At 42.0% G+C, this 17751-nt stretch overlaps 1 protein-coding gene across 3 annotated transcripts in view; it reads left to right on the top strand.

The window, feature by feature from the left end:
• The window catches only part of LOC124002435, a 108456-nt gene that overhangs the window by 42412 nt on the left and 48293 nt on the right, over positions 1–17751 (top strand). For 2 of the 3 annotated variants that reach the window (XM_046309801.1, XM_046309802.1), the window contains one exon: positions 10028–10218. The gene's annotated coding sequence lies outside the window, so the exon portion shown is untranslated. Of the gene's footprint in view, positions 1–10027; positions 10219–11330; positions 11454–17751 lie in introns of those variants that run through there. The other variant, XM_046309804.1, reaches the window with a different exon arrangement.

Below are 17751 nucleotides of genomic sequence, written 5' to 3'. Positions count from 1 at the left end.
GCCTTTAAATTGTTTAACTTGGGTCAAACGTTTTTGGGTAGCCTTCCACAAGCTTCCCACAATAAGTTGGGTGAATTTTGGCCCATTCCTCTTGACAGAGCTGGTGTAACTGAGTCAGGTTTGTAGGCCTCCTTGCTCTCACACGCTTTTTCAGTTCTGCCCACAAATTCTCTATAGGATTGAGGTCAGGGCTTTATGATGGCCACTCCAATACTTTGACTTTGTTGTCCTTAAGTCATTTTTCCACAACTTTGGAAGTATGCTTGGGGTCATTGTCCATTTGGAAGACCCATTTGCGACCAGGCTTTAACTTCTTGACTGATGTCTTGAGATGTTGCTTCAATTATATCCACATAATTTTTCTTTCTCATGAAGCCATCTATTTTGTGAAGTGCACCAGTCCCTCCTGCAACAATGCACCCCCACAACATGATGCTGCAACCCCCGTGCTTCACGGTTGGGATAGTGTTCTTCGGCTTGCAAGCGTCCCCCGTTTTCCTCCAAACATAACAACGGTCATTATGGCCAAACAGTTCTATTTTTGTTTCATCAGACCAGAGGACATTTCTCCAAATAGTACCATCTTTGTCCCCACGTGTGTCATGTTTTGTCTTATATTGTCTTGTCATTTTGCTTTTCCTTCTGTTCGTTTTCCCCCTGCTGGTCTTTTTAGGTTTGTTCCCTTTTTTCTCTCTCCCTCCCTCTCTCTCTTCTCTCTATCGTTCCGTTCCTGCTCCCAGCTGTTCCTATTTCCCTAATCAATCATTTAGTCTTTCCACTCCTGTTCCCTATCTTTTCCCCTGATTAGAGTCCCTATTTCTCCCCTTGTTTTCCGTTTCTGTCCTGTCGGATCCTTGTATATTGTTCACCGTGCTGTGTCTTTGTATCGCCCTGTCGTGTCGTGTTTCCCTCAGATGCTGCGTGGTGAGCAGGTGTCTGAGTCTGCTACGGTCAAGTGCCTTCCCGAGGCAACCTACAGTTTATGATCGAGTCTCCAGTCTGTTCTCGTCATTACGAGTGGAATTGTTTGTTATGCTTTATTTACCGCTCCGATTTGTCTAGGAGTATTGCATATTTCCTTTTCTGGATTAAAGACTCTGTTTTCGCCAAGTCGCTTTTGGGTCCTCATTCACCTGCATAACAACGTGCAGTTGCAAACCATAGTCGGGATTTTTTAATGGTGGTTTTGGAGCAGTGGCTTCTTCCTTGCTGAGCGGCCTTTCAGGTTATGTTGGACTCATTTTACTGTGGATATAGATACTTTTGTACCTGTTTCCTCCGGCTTCTTCACAAGGTCCTTTGCTGTTGTTCTGGGATTAATTTGCACTTTTCACACCGAAGTCCGTTCATCTCTAGGAGACAGAACGCGTCTCCTTTCTGAGCGGTACGACTGCTGCGTGGTTCCATGGTGTTTATACTGGCGTACTATTGTTTGAACAGATGAACATGATACCTTCAGGTGTTTGGAAATTGCTCCCAAGGATGAATAACTTGTGGAGGTCTACAATTATTTTCTGAAGTCTTGGCTGATTTCTTTTGATTTTCCCATGATGTCAAGCAAGGAGGCAGTGAGTTTGAAGGTAGGCCTTGAAATACATCCACAGGTACACCTCCAATTGACTCAAATTAGGTCAATTACCTATCAGAAGCTTCTAAAGCCATGACATAATTTTCTTGAATTTTCCAAGCTGTTTAAAGGCACAGTCATCTTGGTGTATGTAAACTTCTGACCCACTGGAATTGTGATACAGTAAATTATAAGTGAAATAATCTGTCTGTAAACAATTGTTGGAAAAATGACTTGTGTCATGCACAAAGTAGATGTCCTAACCAACTTGCCAAAACTATAGTCTGTTAACAAGAAATTTGTGGAGTGGTTGAAAATGAGTTTTAATGACTCCAACCTAAGTGTATGTAAACTTCCAACTTCAATTGTATATTCAATGTGTGGTACAAAATTGAGGCAAAGATTAAGAAGTTGCAGCTCGTCTCTGTCTGCATTAACATGGACAACCCACAGGTCTTTTCATCATTTAATATTTTTTTTGTGTGCAAAAAATGAACTCAAGCTTACGGACAATGTCAAATGTGATATAGCGAAGCACCTGAGTGAGTTGTGTGTGCGATTACGCAGGTACTTTCCCGAAACGGATGACACAAACAACTGGATTCATTATCCCTTTCATGCCCTGCCTCCAATCCACTTAACGATATCTGAACAAGAAAGCCTCATCGAAATTGCATCAAGCGGTTCTGTGAAATTGAATTTAATCAGAAGCCACTGACAGATTTCTGGATGGGGTGCGCTCAGAGTATCCTGCCTTGGCAAGTCATGCTTTTAAGACACTGATGCCCTTTGCAACCACGTACCTGTGTGAGTGGATTCTCTGCACTCACTAGCATGAAAAATAAATACAGGCACAGACTGTGTTTGGAAAATTATTTAAGACTGAGACTCTCCTATACAACCCAACATTGCAGAGTTATGTGCATGCATTCACGCACACCCTTCTCATTAACCTGTGGTGAGTTATTCAGAATTTTGGGAGAACAAATAAGGTTTTATATGTAAGGTGGCTAAATAAAGAGCAAAAGGACTGATTGTTATTATTTGTGCCCTGGTCATATAAGAGCTCTTTGTCACTTCCCACAAGCCAGGGTTGTTGACATTTTTTTTTGCCGGGAGGCGCAAGAGGCATTCAACTTTGACCCTGTTGTTGTGAGCATTGTCATGGTAACCTGAGTGACCACACTGCTTTCATTTCTTCACATTGTTTACTCCATGTGTAACTCTGTGTTGTCTGTTCACACTGCTATGCTTTATCTTGGCCAGGTCGCAGTTGCAAATGAGAACTTGTTCTCAACTAGCCTACCTGGTTAAATAAAGGTGAAATATAAAAAATAAACATTAACAACAGCAATAGCCCAAAACTCAAAGGCAAGCATGATAGTCGTGTGTGTGATTTGTCACATGTGCAACCGGAGGAAAAAACCCTCTAGACCACCTTTACTCTACATACAGAGATACGTACAATGCTCTTCCTCGCCCTAAATTTTGGCAAATCTGACCATAATTATATCTTTTGGATTCCTACTTACAAGCAAAAACTCATCCCACAGTAATTTTAGAATGCATTGTTTGGAATTATAATGACCCAACCGAAGCTGGGCGGGGTTTCCACTTTGCCGCCTCGCTCAATTAGAGCATGTCTCTTTTTGTGTTTTATTGCTGGCACTGTACAGATGTAGAATCTTAAATTGAGCCAGTTTGCTACAGGAAATGTGGATTATAAGTAATGGCCAAACATTTTTCATTTGGGCAAATCAAGTCTGACATTTTAAAGTGGAAACTACAAACTTAGAAGCCTTTTAAAAATATTGAATACACTACAAGTTTGCATTTCCTGCCGCAACAATAGTGATCAAATTAAGATCCCACATCTGGAGTCACACAAGAAAAATGTTGTCATTATTCAACTCACGTCGGCAAGCACTATAGCCTCTTTGCCTGACCATATTGCTTCACTCTGGGAGATGTCACCAGTATCAGAGGCTAGCAAGCACCTAAATACAACACAGTTGCACTGGTCATTTGCAATGGCTTGCCATTACGTTAGCTCATTGGCATGTCACGGTGACATCCAGATGGTGGCTAATACTACAAGTTATTTCTCCCTCACCCATCGAAATTAGCAACTTTATTTTACTAGTTCCATGCTGCTGTTTCCAGCTAGCTAGCATAAACTAGCTTACGGGGAAGGGTTCATCAGGATGACAGAATCCATTAGCTTCCACTCAACTCTCGCTGTGCGACATACTTTGTCAATTTGTGTACCAGTTGTGTCCGTATAGCCTCTCCCTGCTAGTATACAGTCACTGCTCTGCCGGTCCCGTCCTTCCAACTTCCTCACTCTACTTTTTTCACCCGCCTGCTTCTGGTGAGTTGTTTGCTTATACTTGTAAATCATTTGTAAATAATTACCTTGTAATGTCTTAATTGTCCTCTTATGATGAATAAAAAGTTGTCTACAGTTAGACACTTTTGGTCATGTAGTGTATGTGGACACCTGCTCATTGAACATCTCATTACACAATCATGGGCATTAACTTCTTATGGCTGCAGGGGCAGTATTGAGTAGCTTGGATGAAAGGTGCCCAGATTAAACAGCCTGCTCCTCAGTCCCAGTTGCTCATATATGCATATTATTATTAGTATTGGATAGAAAACACTCTGACGTTTCTAAAACTGTTTGAATGATGTCTGTGATTATAACAGAACTCATATGGCAGGCAAAAACCTGAAGATCCAAACAGGAAGTGAGAAATCTGAGGTTGGTCGATTTTCAACTCAGCCCCTATTGAATACACAGTGGGATATTGGTTATGTTGAACTTCTAGGCTTCCACTAGATGTCAACAGTCTTTAGAAACTTGAATGAGGCTTCTACTGTGATGTGGGGCTGGATGAGAGCTCTTTGAGTCAGTGGTCTGGCAGAGAGCCAGGACCTGGTCATGCGCATTACACATGAAAGCGACCTGCGTTCCATGGCTTTTCTACAGACAATGGAATTCTCCGGTTGGAACGTTATTGAAGATTTATGATAAAAACATCCTAAAGATTGATTCTATACTTAGTTTGAAATGTTTCTATGACCTGTAATAGAACTTTTTGAAGTTTTCGTCCGACGTTCGGCTGGACCTGCACGAGCGTTTGGATTTGTGTACCTAAAACTCCCTAACAAAAGTAGCTACTTGGACATAAATAATGGACATTATCGAACAAATCAAACATTTGTGGAACTAGGATTCCTGGGAGTGCATTCTGATGAAGATAATCAAAGTTAAGGGAATATTTATAATGTTATTTCTGGTTTCTGTTGACTCCTCTCTTTGGCTGGAAAAATTGCAGTTTTTTTCTGTGAGTTGGTGGTCACCTAACATAAACGTTTGTGGTCCTTTAGCTGTAAAGCCTATTTGAAATTGGAATGTGGTGGGATTAACAACAAGATTACCTTTAAAATGGTAGAAGATACATACATGTATGTTTGAGGAATTTTAATTATGAGATTTCTGTTGTTTTGAATTTGGCGCCCTGCACTTTCACTGGCCGTTGTCATATCGATCCCGTTAACGGGATTGCAGCCCTAAGAAGTTTTAATATGGAGTTGGTGCCCCCCTTTCTGCCATCACAGCCTCCACTCTTCTGGAAAGGCTCTCCACTAGATGTTGGAACATTGTTGTGAGGACTTGCTTCCATTTAGCCATGAGAATTATTGATGTCTGGCACAGATGTTGGTCGATTAGACCTGGATCGCAGTCAGCATTCCAATTAATCCCAAAAGTGTTCAATGGGGTTGAGGTCAGGGCTCTGTGCATACCAGTTAAGTTCTTCCACACCGATCTCGACAAACCATTTCTGTATGGACCTGGCTGTGTGCACCGGGTCATTGTCATGCTGAAATAGGAAAGGGCCTTCCCCAAACTGTTGCCACAAAGTTGGAACCACAGAAACGTCTAGAATGTCATTGTATGCTGTAGCGTTAAGATTTCGCTTCATTGGAACTAAGGGGCCTAGCCTGAACCATGAAATACAGCCCCACACCATTATTTCTCCTCCATCAAACTTTACAGTTGGTACTATGCAGATAGCGTTCTCCAAACGGACTGCCAGATGTTGAAGCGTGATTCATCACTCCAACAACAGCATGCCAGCAACACATGGCAGCACAACATGGCAGCAGCACAACATGGTACCAGCACATAACATGGTACAAACATTATTAGGCACAGACAACAGCACAAAGGGCAAGAAGGTAGAGACAACAATACATCATGCGACGCAGCCACAACTGTCCGTAAGAGGCCACGTGCTTTACACCATTCAAGCCCACGCTTGGCATTGCGCATGGTGATCTTAGGCTTGTGTGTGGCTGCCCGGCAATGGAAACCCATTTCATGAAGCTCCCAAAGAACAGTTCATGTACTGACGTTGCTTACAGAGGCAGTTTGTAAGTCGGTAGTGAGTGTTGCAACCAAGGACAGACAATTTTTACACGCTACGCGCTTCTGTGAGCTTGTGTAGCCTGCAACTTCGCGACTGAGCCTAGACGTTTCCACTTCACAAGAACAGCCATTAAAGTTTACCAGGGCAGTTCTAGCAGGGCAGACATTTTACAAACTGACTTGTTGCCCATTCTACTGCCAATGTTTGTCAATGGAGATTTATGTCCGTGTGCTCGGTTTTATATACCTGTCAGCAACTGGTGTGGCTGAAATAGCTGAATCCACTTATTTGAAGGGGTGTCCACATACTTTTGTGGATATATATTGTATGTTCTAGTAATTATATGATCTGGCTAGCCAGCTAGATAGCTAACAAGCTAACTTTTAGCACCAAACCAAAACATTGTTGTCTAGAAAGTTGCTTTTAGTTTCCTGGCTTGCTAGATAATCCCCACTGTGACCCTGCTGGTCATCAATGAACATTTGAACATCATGAAGAACTATCTAGCCTTAATGGCCATGTACTCTTATCTCCACCGTCACAGCCAGAAGAGGACTTGCCACCCCTTAGAGCCTGGTTCCTCTCTAGGTTTCTTTTTAGGTTCTTGCCTTTCTAGGGAGTTTTTCCTAGCCACCATGCTTCTACATCTGCATTGCTTGCTCTGTGGGGTTTTAGGCTGGGTTTCTGTATAAACTCTTTGTGACATCTGCTGATGTAAAAAGGGCTTTATGCCAATCAATCAAATCTATTTATATCTTAAATAATTGTTAACTGGTACAGCTCATAATGCATACAAATGCCGCCTCTGCATTATATTAAGCCGTAGGCAGAACTTTACCAAAATTATTACTAGGTCTACTAGGCGGAAATAAACTAAATGACTTTGCTATCAGCAATACGTTTCGGATATAAAGAGAAGACTGAACAAAGTTGGTAAAGTTGTCGGAAATACATGTTAGTATGAAAGGGATATACACTGAATGTACAAAACATCAGGAATACCTGCCTCAATTCGTCGGGGCATGAACTCTACATGGTGTCAAGCTTTTCACAGGGATGCTGGCCCATGTGTCAAGTTGGCTGGATGTCCTTTGGGTGGTGGAACATTGTTGATACATAAGGGAAACTGTTGTGTGAAAAACCCAGCAGAGTTGAAGATCTTGACACACTCAAACTGTTGCGCCTGGAAAATACTACCATACCCCATTCAAAGGCACTTAAATATTTTGCCTTGCCCATTCACCTCAATGGCACACGTACACAATTCATGTCTTAATTGTCTCAAGGCTTAAAAATCCTTATTTTTAAGCAGTCTCCTCCCCCTTCATCTACACTGATTCTGGCCCTTCTTTGAACCTCCAGATGAGCTTCAATGCCACACAACTCTCCATCCGTGGCCTCCAACTGCTCTTAAATGCAAGTTAAACTAAATGCATTCTATTCAACCAATCGCTGTCCGCGCCTTACCGCCCGCCCAGTATCATTACTCTGGCTGGTTCTGACTTAGAATATGTGGACAACTACAAATACCTAGGTGTCTGGTTAGACTGTAAACTCTCCTTCCAGACTCACATTAAGCATCTCTAATCCAAAATTAAATCTAGAATCGGCTTCCTATTTTGCAACAAAGCCTCCTTCACTCATGCTGCCAAACATACCCTTGTAAAACGGACTATCCTACCGATCCTTGACTTCGGCGATGTAATTTACAAAATAGCCTCCAACACTCTACTCAACAAATTGGATGCAGTCTATTACAGTGCCATCCATTTTCTCACCAAAGCCCCATATACTACCCACCACTGCGACCTGTATGCTCTCGTTGGCTGTCCCTCGCTTCATATTCATTTCCAAACCCACTGGCTCCATGTCATCTATGAGTCTTTGCTAGGTAAAGCCCCTCCTTATCTCAGCTCACTGGTCACCATAGAAGCACCCACCTGTAGCACGTGCTCCAGCAGGTATATTTCACTGGTCACCCCCAAAGCCAATTTCTCCTTTGGCCGTCTTTCCTTCCAGTTCTCTGCTGCCAATGACTGGAACTAATTGCAAAAATCACTGAAGTTGGAGTATCATATCTCCCTCACTAACTCTAAGCATAAGCTGTCAGAGCAGCTCACAGATCACTGCACCTGTACATAGCCCATCTGTAAATAGCCCATCCAACTACCTCATCCCCATATTATTATTTTTTCTCTCCTTTGCACCCCAGTATCTCTACTTGCACATTCATCTTCTGCACATCTATCACTCCAGTGATTAATTGCTAAATTGTAATTACTTCGCCACCATGGCCTATTTATTTCCTTACCTCCCTTATCTTACCTCATTTGCACACACTGTATATAGATTTTTTTCCTATTGTGTTATTGACTATGTTTGTCTATTCCATGTGTAACTCTTGTGTTGTTGTTTGTGTTGCTTTGCTTTATCTTGGCCAGGTTGCAGTTGTAAATGAGAACTTGTTCTCAACTGGCCCACTTGGTTAAATAAAGGTGAAATATATATATTTTTTAAAGTGGATTTAACATGCGACACTAATAAGGGATGATAGCTTTCATCTACAGTGCCTTGCGAAAGTATTCGGCCCCCTTGAACTTTGCGACCTTTTGCCACATTTCAGGCTTCAAACATAAAGATATAAAACTGTATTTTTTTGTGAAGAATCAACAACAAGTGGGACACAATCATGAAGTGGAACGACATTTATTGGATATTTCAAACTTTTTTAACAAATCAAAAACTGAAAAATTGTGCGTGCAAAATTATTCAGCCCCCTTAAGTTAATACTTTGTAGTGCCACCTTTTGCTGCGATTACAGCTGTAAGTCGCTTGGGGTATGTCTCTATCAGTTTTCGCAAGGCACTGTATATTCACGTGGCCAGTCTGTCATGTAAAGAGCAGGTGTTCCTAATGTTTGTACACTCAGTGTAAGTCTTTAGGTGGCCTTTGTTTTTCCATGTTTTCTACCCCCTACTCTTTTCAGATATACAAAAAGCTGGTAAAAAAAGGTAAATTAGTGGTATTGTCTTCCGGATGTTTCTCACGGGAAACGTGTGGAGCGAGGCAAAGCAACATTCAGGAGTTTAATAATTTTTTTAGGCCAGATGTAAAACTAGACTTGGAGGGCATAAAGGTTGCTAACTGTGGACCACATTTCTTTTTTTGGGGGGGGGGTTTCCTCTCAGGGTTCAGCTGGACACTGGCTTGATGGGTCAGCCAGAAGGCCACATGCCAGCTAGCTCCTGTGTCTTGTAAGTTGGGTTCCTGGTCAAAGGTCTTGACTTGTCATGACCAGGGTGAACCTTTTTTAGTTTTTAATTACATGCTTCAGATTGGAGACGGATGGTGGTATCACCCTTTAGTTCACTGACGCTGCAGAAGACTGTTGGGCATTAGTTACTGGTAGAGAGATACACAAGCTTCGTGTTCAAATGGTACCCATAGGTTGTTGTTGTGATTTCCTCCCCCCCGCAATGGTCTAAATCCAGAAGGCTCACACTCTTTTGACATGTTCAGGCTGAGGCAAGGTGTGCTGGTCATGTTTCCCAATTAGCTTACAGATGGTATAGGTTATGTAATGTTTTTGTATTGACTTTACTTAAACAGGAAATGTATAGAAGATATTGATCAGCTGTGTGGTGTTAAATTAAATGAGCTGACTGATGCTGCAGGCTATGTCACTTCTTTGCCTAAGAAAGCACAAAGAGGAGGAAATGAAATCTTCAAAGATAAATTCCAAACCACTGTTAAAAGATGGCATTTCCATATCCTTGTGCAATGGCTCCTCGACCTGTCTATCTTGGACGTGATGGAAATGTATCAGCTGTGAAAACATTATAGCCTGAGGTATCAGCAACTTCCGTACCAAGAAGTGATTGTGTCAGCATTGAATATGCTACATTTCTATCAATTCTGATGCCAGCAGGATGCCTACTGCCTCACTTATTGGGGCAAAAATCGTAAATGCGCATTCTTCATGAATTTGCCATCATGACTTATCCATCTCTGTCTTTGTTAACAGGATTCTTACCCTCCATCTTCCCTTATCTCTGGTGATTCAACGTGGTATAATGTGATACAGGAACATCAGTGGCGCCAGTGAGATAAAGCATGGGATTGCCCCCCGGAGACAGGAACCACACTCCTATTCCTGAGGTCGAGGTCCCTGGCCCCAGAGGGCCACATGATAGACGGCTGGAAGCGAGCTCTGAGGTGAGTGGACTCATTATGACTATTTGGTCTGTGTCACTGATATCTGCAGTGCTAGGGAATTGACTGTTAAAAAAGAATACACTTTACAGTTTCTATTACGTTAGATTTCGAATAGTTGTTGAGGTATTACACTGAAGCCCCTGCTGGTGATTGTCACCATCCAATGAGCAGCGCCTCATCAATATTGGTCAATATTGGGGACGTACAGGTAACAGCCAAACGTAGTTTTAGAGATTCTCTGGTACTTTTGTATGCTTTTTAGCCAGTAGTTCTGAAAGTAGCACTCTCGAGCCAAAAGTGATCCCCAAAAATGGAGTACTACGTCACGTGCAGATTTGTGGAACACGTCATTGCACTCTCTCCCATTCTGCTGTGTGTGCATGATGTGCCTCATGCTAGCTGTCACTCAAATGGCGAGGGGCAGAAGCTCATTGGTTGAACTCTAATTGCTATGGGGCTGGCCGACGTGGGGGGAAATGTAGGGGAAATGGCGCAGCACAGCTTCCAGAAAGAAGTCGCTTTCAAACTAGGGATTTTGTGTCTAATTGAGGTAAAACAGTAATTCTGCTCATAGATTATGCACAATGTATGAACTACACATTGACACATCCAGCCCAAAGCGGGAGGTTGAAAAAATATTTTGTAGTTGCCAAAGTTCCAGAGCATGTCTAATAGGGTGATGGGCCAGAACAGCTTCAATGCACCTTGGAATACAGTAGCTATAAATGGGGACATGCAATTTTTACTTCATATGTCATAAAGTGATTTGATCAACTATTTTGCTGTTTGTTGAAATTAAGGTTAAGAAGGATTGCGAGGGAAGCATTTTACAGCTAATATTGAGAAGGAACTTCCCCTAGCTAGCTTATGTTGACCATTAGAATTAGCCAGTCTAACGTCTGCACCATGACCTTGAGTACGTCCAACTAATGACTTTCCATTGGTGTCGGTTACAACAGTGGGTCATGCCCGAGATTTGAGTGTCACAGTGCTACAGGCTTAGCTGGATTAGACCCCCCCCCCCCCAAGCTCCTGTTGAGCTTGGAGATTTAGTGGTCACTGACTGAGCCCCTCCATTGCGTCTCCATTGAGGCTGGCTTGTACAGGAGAAAGTGAATGGAGTCGTCTGTCCACTGTGTCCAGGGTCAGTCCCGCCACCATGGCACAGGGGAAGAGTGGGGGAAAGCAAGGGGCTTCTCTGGAGTGAACCAATGCCAAAAGGAGAGCAAGATTAAGTGAGTGATAGAGCTGGGAAGTGAAGAGAGGGAACGAAAGAGGGGGTAATAGAGAGGCCATCTGTTGATTTTTAATTATTTTCAATCTGAGATTCTCCTTGATGAATTATTCAAGTCTTCATCAAAAGGCAGTTTTTTTCTCTCCTTTCTTCATCTTTGGCTTTATTTGCTCCTTTCTCTTCGTCTTTCTTTAAGGAGTGTATTATTTCTCTGGGCGGTTTACTCTCCCATGTAAATTAATGGACGCTATTGACGTCAAACGGCACTTCTGCTGTGGTTGTAATCTGCTGTGAGATTATTTAAATGCATGAGAGGAGGTTGTCTGGTTGTGGAAACTGTTTTATCAGTGCGGCGGTCTATTTCTGGCACTGTTGTTAAATTACTTTTTAAAATTTCCCTTTGATTTTGTATATATCGCTGTGCAGGAACCTCATCCACTTGACTGTCTATTTGTCTAAGTAGTTCATGAATATGGTTTCAATCCATTCTTGGAATTCATGCCGAGTTCTTGGTTTTCAGTCAACAGAGGTTATACTGTATCACCACATGATTTCAACAATGTTTTTTTCACTGTTTTGGAAAAGAGATAAAACTACTGCAGAGTCCAATACCCGTTTTCCTTATCAGTTGTGACTGGTATAAAGTGATATTTAGACAAATGTATCTTGTCTTAGGGACTCATTTTGGGACCAGGTGCACAAACATCACTGACACTTGCAGACACACATGCTCGCTAACAACTGCTAGCCCCCCAGGATGGCAAACATTCCAATGGAGAGAGGGAATGGGTGGGGGCATACCGGGGATAATGATGACCAATATCCCTCTTCACAAAAAGATGTAGGCTGGGTGACCTAATGGGCTATGAATTCAAAACTCTTTACTTGACTACCACACTGTCAAGTTGGCTTCTGTGGACATTGGTTAGATATAGTTCAGTCTGTTGGTAGTCTAATATAAGTTCTCTAAACCTAGGCAAAAAAATATTACCACGAAAGACTAAGAAAGGAACAGTCTTGCTAGTTATCAGACCTTCAGGACATTATTACTTTCACAACCAGATCTCATTAGAAGTGTCTACTCTATGTGAAACTGTGCTCTGATTCTCCATAATGGCTGTCCCTGTGGGACACACTGTGAGCCCCTGGAGGGTCCCTGTAGCACATATGCTACTCTTACTGTGTGGGTGTTCATAAAGATTAACGACATATGACAACTGATCTCACATTCCACAAATCTCTGGGGACAAGTGTGTATAGTGTGTAAGCATGGGTTTCTGAGTTTATGCACTATGAGGGGGGAGTTGAGGTGTGTGTGCCTATATCACTTTGGGCGACCCGATCAGATTCACATAGAAATGTGAGTTATAGCTCTGTCATTCTCATTGAAAGCTGATGGCACCATACTGGATGGCTGTCGTTTTGTTAGCTCCGACCCAACTTATTATTTTGTTGTTTATTTTAATTTTATTTTCACAATGTATGCTATTATTTCTTACAACCGACAATACCTTTTGAACATCCGATCTGCAGTTACTTACCCCAATTCCGGCTTCTACTTCAACTCATCTGCCCTGGGCTCTCTCTGTAATTCCGACCCAATTTTTGGGCTACCCAAGAGGAAACGCTGGCGTTACAGAGGCAGGGAGGGGGGGATCCTGGTGATATGGAAGCGAAGGGAAAACCAGTCACGTCTTCCCTCATTCTACTGACCAGTCACTCCATAATAAGATGGATAAATCCGAATGCGGATTTGCTACCAACGGGAGTCTCAATTGCGATATTATTTGCTTTTCTGAAACATGGCTCTTGGACAGCACCCCCCATGGCTATCCAACTCAATCGATTTTCCAGTCTGGGAAATCGAGTGGGGAGGGGTTTGCCTCTACATCAACACCAACTGGTGTGTGTCGACCCACTGTTCACCCGACTTGGAATACCTGATGGTCAAATACCGACCTTTCTACCTCCCGAGGGAATTTTCAGCTGTTATCTTGACTGCTGTATACATTACACCTCAGTACAATAAAAATAACAAGCTGTCACTTAACGAACCTACATCCAGAGGCTGCCTGTCTGGTTGGCCTGGAGATTTTAATTCCGCATCACTAAAATGCGTGTTGGCCAACTTCCATCAACACGTCTCCAACGCCACTGTTGTTCTACCCCCAAGAAAGCATACAAGGCCCTCCCTCATCCGCCATTCCGCAAACCAGATCATGACTCCGTACTCCTGCTGCCTGTTAACAAGCATAAACCCAAACAGGAAGTACCCTTGACTCGCTCTTTTGAGAAATGGTCACCAGAATCTGAGATTATGCTACAGGACTGCTTTGCTAGCGTTGAATAGAATATGTTTCGAGACTCCACCGATAACATTGATGAGCTATAATCTAAATTTGATCACATTCACATTTTCTCCTGACACACAAATGGACTATAAATGCATAACGTTACCAATTAGTTAACCCTGACCAGATGGACAGGGCGCATTGGCTGTATGCAGTTGCTCTTATTAGTAGCCTACAGTTAATAGTATAAAAATAGTATAGTTTTTATCCCATACATTACATTACATTTAAGTCATTTAGCAGACGCTCTTATCCAGAGCGACTTACAAATTGGTGCATTCACCTTATGACATCCAGTGGGACAGTCACTTAACAATAGTGCATCTAAAACTTAGGGGGGGGGTGAGAGGGATTACTTATCCTATCCTAGGTATTCCTTAAAGAGGTGGGGTTTCAGGTGTCTCCGGAAGGTGGTGATTGACTCCGCTGTCCTGGCGTCGTGAGGGAGTTTGTTCCACCATACCTTTATGTCAGATTTCTAATGTTTAGGTGTAGCCTAGGCTGCTACAACATTTATGTCATGAGTTTTTGCTTGTGTCTGTCCGGAGTGATTATGTGTTATCATCTTTGCTAAATAAATTCCAGAGGAAAGTGCAAAGCCTACTTGAGTGCCCCTCGGAAACATGTGCTGCGTCAACCTCTCTAATCTAACTTTTAATGGGTGATGCGATGGAAGCTATCAAATCATTCAGAATTGTTTTTGACATCCCAGAAAAGATGTTCAACATGTAAAGCATCGTAAAATGCAATTATAAAGGCAGCTTGATGAAAGGCTCCGTGTTAACCAGCTATACATTTGATATCAGTTGGTATTGAATGCTCTTACCTTTTCATCCTTATTCATGAAACTGATCTCAGGCAGAGGTCGACCCTCGCTTATAACTTCTCTACACCCTTCTCTACACTATATATTGCTTGTTTTGTCACAAACTGACATTAGGCAAACTATTAGAATTTTAGGAAATGGGGGTGCGATTTCTGCATATTGCACCTTTTTAAAAGAAAGATTCACCCATTCTGAATGTTATATTGTTTTTTTCACCTCTGAGTGATGTTCTATCGATTTCCCATTGTAATTTCATGGGAATCTGAGTTAATGCCATTCAAACAGGCATGCTTTCACATTGTCTGCTAGAATTCTGTATGTGTGTGTGTCCATTATACCTGAGAACTCCCTGGACACTAGCCCTCTGACATTTACACATTCACACATCATTGTTCCACTGCTTCCTTACAATAACTCACAAGGACGTTTGATTAGGTTTCACTTCACACAGATGAGGTAGTTTGTTATTCTAAATCAAGCTCACTGTTGTTGTTCAGATGTGCCATCGTTCACCATCCATCCAATCTCGTTTTGTTCTCACTTTTGCTGATAGGGAGTTAAGTCTCTGTTCTAAGGCACATGGCTATCTGTATGGGTACTTACTTTCTGTGACCTTTGCGGATGAAGTGGAGAAGAGAAGGTTTAATGTAGAGTAATCCTTTTGCCCTGGTGTCAGACACTCTACCCTCTATGCAGTAGAGTAAAACTTACCGTATGCTTCACAGTCAACAGTTTGTGAATATACTATGACACATTTTTATTTGTTTTGATGTTCAGCAGGATTTTTTTCAGCTTTCGAGCACTTTTTTTTTTGGTGATTGGTCAACAGTAGGAATTCTTCAATTAAGTGCTTGTCATTCAACAACAGCCAACAAGTTTTCTCATGCACATTTTTTTCACTTGAGAAATACTGCACATTTTAAATTCCAGCGCTTCACTTGACTTTACTTCAAAATCCCAAGCGTGTTAGCCGTCTACGGCCATCTTAGATGTAAAATTGCGTGACCTATGAACTCTTCTGCCAAAACGTCTCAATTAATTACATATTTATTTTATCTTAGATTAATAAAGACTATATTTTGAAGAAGTGTACTGGCTACAGTGCATCAAGAGGGACAAACGCTAATACTGCAGCTTTTTTCTTGTTTTTCAAGTGAAGGTATTTTAAGGGAGGATGCGAGCACAGACATTAATTTTGCCTAGCCGAGTTCGGCTAGGAGCAAACCAAACCTATGTATGCGGATGCCTTAAGCCCCCTCACCCACACCCTAAACAAATCCCACCTTGGTGTGGTCCAGCTGGTTGTCAGGCAGTGTCAGGCAGTGTGTGTACAGACACATGCATACACACAGTGCGTACAGTGTTCCCCTCCTAGCTTCCCCCTTCCCTTTTGATGTGTGCTGTGTGGATGCAGCCCCTCTTATTTTTATATATTTATTCATTCTTACCCTCTCCCTAGGCAGGGAGTCCCACTTGGCTTGCCTTCTCTTTCTCTCTCCTCACCTCCCTCTCTTTCTCAAAATAAGCAAACTGGAATCCAACTGACTGAATTGGTCACAATTAAACAGTAGGATTCTGTATCAGCAGGGTGCAGGCTCGTTTGGGGACCTAATACCACAAAAGCAAGATATTCTTTTATAAAGCACATCTTCATAACAGGCAGCGTGAAGGACACTGAAAATGACCCTCTCTGGGGGTAGTCTACAAAATGTACTGTAGTGCGTTGTGTTTGGCGATCTAAGTTAGAAGAAAAAAAATCTGGATGGTTGGTTCTGGGTAAAAACATATGCTAAATGAATAAATGTATGATGAATAGCTACACAGCAGACAACGGGGTAGTCCTATATACTTGTCATGACCGAGACACAGGCCTCTGTACCAGATAAACACTCAGAAGAACAGCTGATACTACACATGCGTGTCTTCTCTAACCTTATTACAAGATATGAAAATACATTTGGAGAGCTTATATCTATACACACTATCGGTCAAAGGTTTTAGAACACCTACTCATTCAAGGGTTTTTCTTTTCTTTTTATTATTTTCTACATTGTAGAATAATAGTGAAGACATCAAAACGATGAAATAACACACATGGAATCATGTAGTAACCAAAAAAGTGTTAAACAAATGAAAATATATTTTATATTTGAGATTCTTCAAAGTAGCCACCCTTTGCCTTGATGATAGCTTTGCACACTCTTGGCATTCTCTCAAGCAGCTTCACTTGGAATGCTTTTCCAACAGTCTTGAAGGAGTTCCCACATATGCTGAGCACTTGTTGGCTGCTTTTCCTTCACTCTGAGGTCCGACCCATCCAAAACCATCTCAATTTGGTTGACGTCAGGGGATTGTGGAGGCCAGGTCAGTTCTAAATAAATCAAACAGTGTCACCGGCAAAGCACCCCCACACCATAACACCTCCTTTTCCATGCATTATGGTGGGAAATACACATGCGGAGATCATCCGTTCACCCAAACTGTGTCTCACAAAGACACGTCGGTTGGAACCAAAAATCTCAAATTTGGACTCCAGACCAAAGGACAAATTTCCATCGGTTTAATGTCCATTGCTCGTGTTTCTTGGCCCAAGCAAGTCTCTTCTTCTTATTGGTGTCCTTTAACCTCTCTAGGGTATGTGGGATGCTAGTGTCCCAGCTGGCCAACATCCAGTGAGATTGCAGAGTGCCAAATCCAAATACAGAAATGCTCATTATAGAAACTCAGAAAACAAAACATATTTTACATAGGTTTAAAGATTCACTTCTTGTTAATCCAACCACGGTGTCAGATTTATAAAATGCTTTTCAGCGAAAGCATACCTAGCCCAGAACATACCTAGCCCAGAACATAGCCCAGTTGATAAATTATTACAAACAGTAACCAACCAAGCAAAAGCGTTACAAAACTCAGAAATAGAGATACAATTAATCCCTTACCTTTGTTGATCTTCATATGTTGCCACTCAGAAGACATTCATTTACTCAATAAATGTTCCTTTTGTTCAATAGTCTCTTTATATCCAAAAACCTCTGTTTGTTTGCGCTTTTTCTTCAGTAATCCACAGGCTCAAACGCAGTCAAAACAGGCAGACAAAAAAAATCTAAATTGTATCCGTAAAT

This window comes from Oncorhynchus gorbuscha, linkage group LG18, assembly GCF_021184085.1.
Source record: "Oncorhynchus gorbuscha isolate QuinsamMale2020 ecotype Even-year linkage group LG18, OgorEven_v1.0, whole genome shotgun sequence".
Lineage (NCBI taxonomy): Eukaryota > Metazoa > Chordata > Actinopteri > Salmoniformes > Salmonidae > Oncorhynchus > Oncorhynchus gorbuscha.
This window is presented reverse-complemented; position numbering and strand designations above follow the sequence as displayed.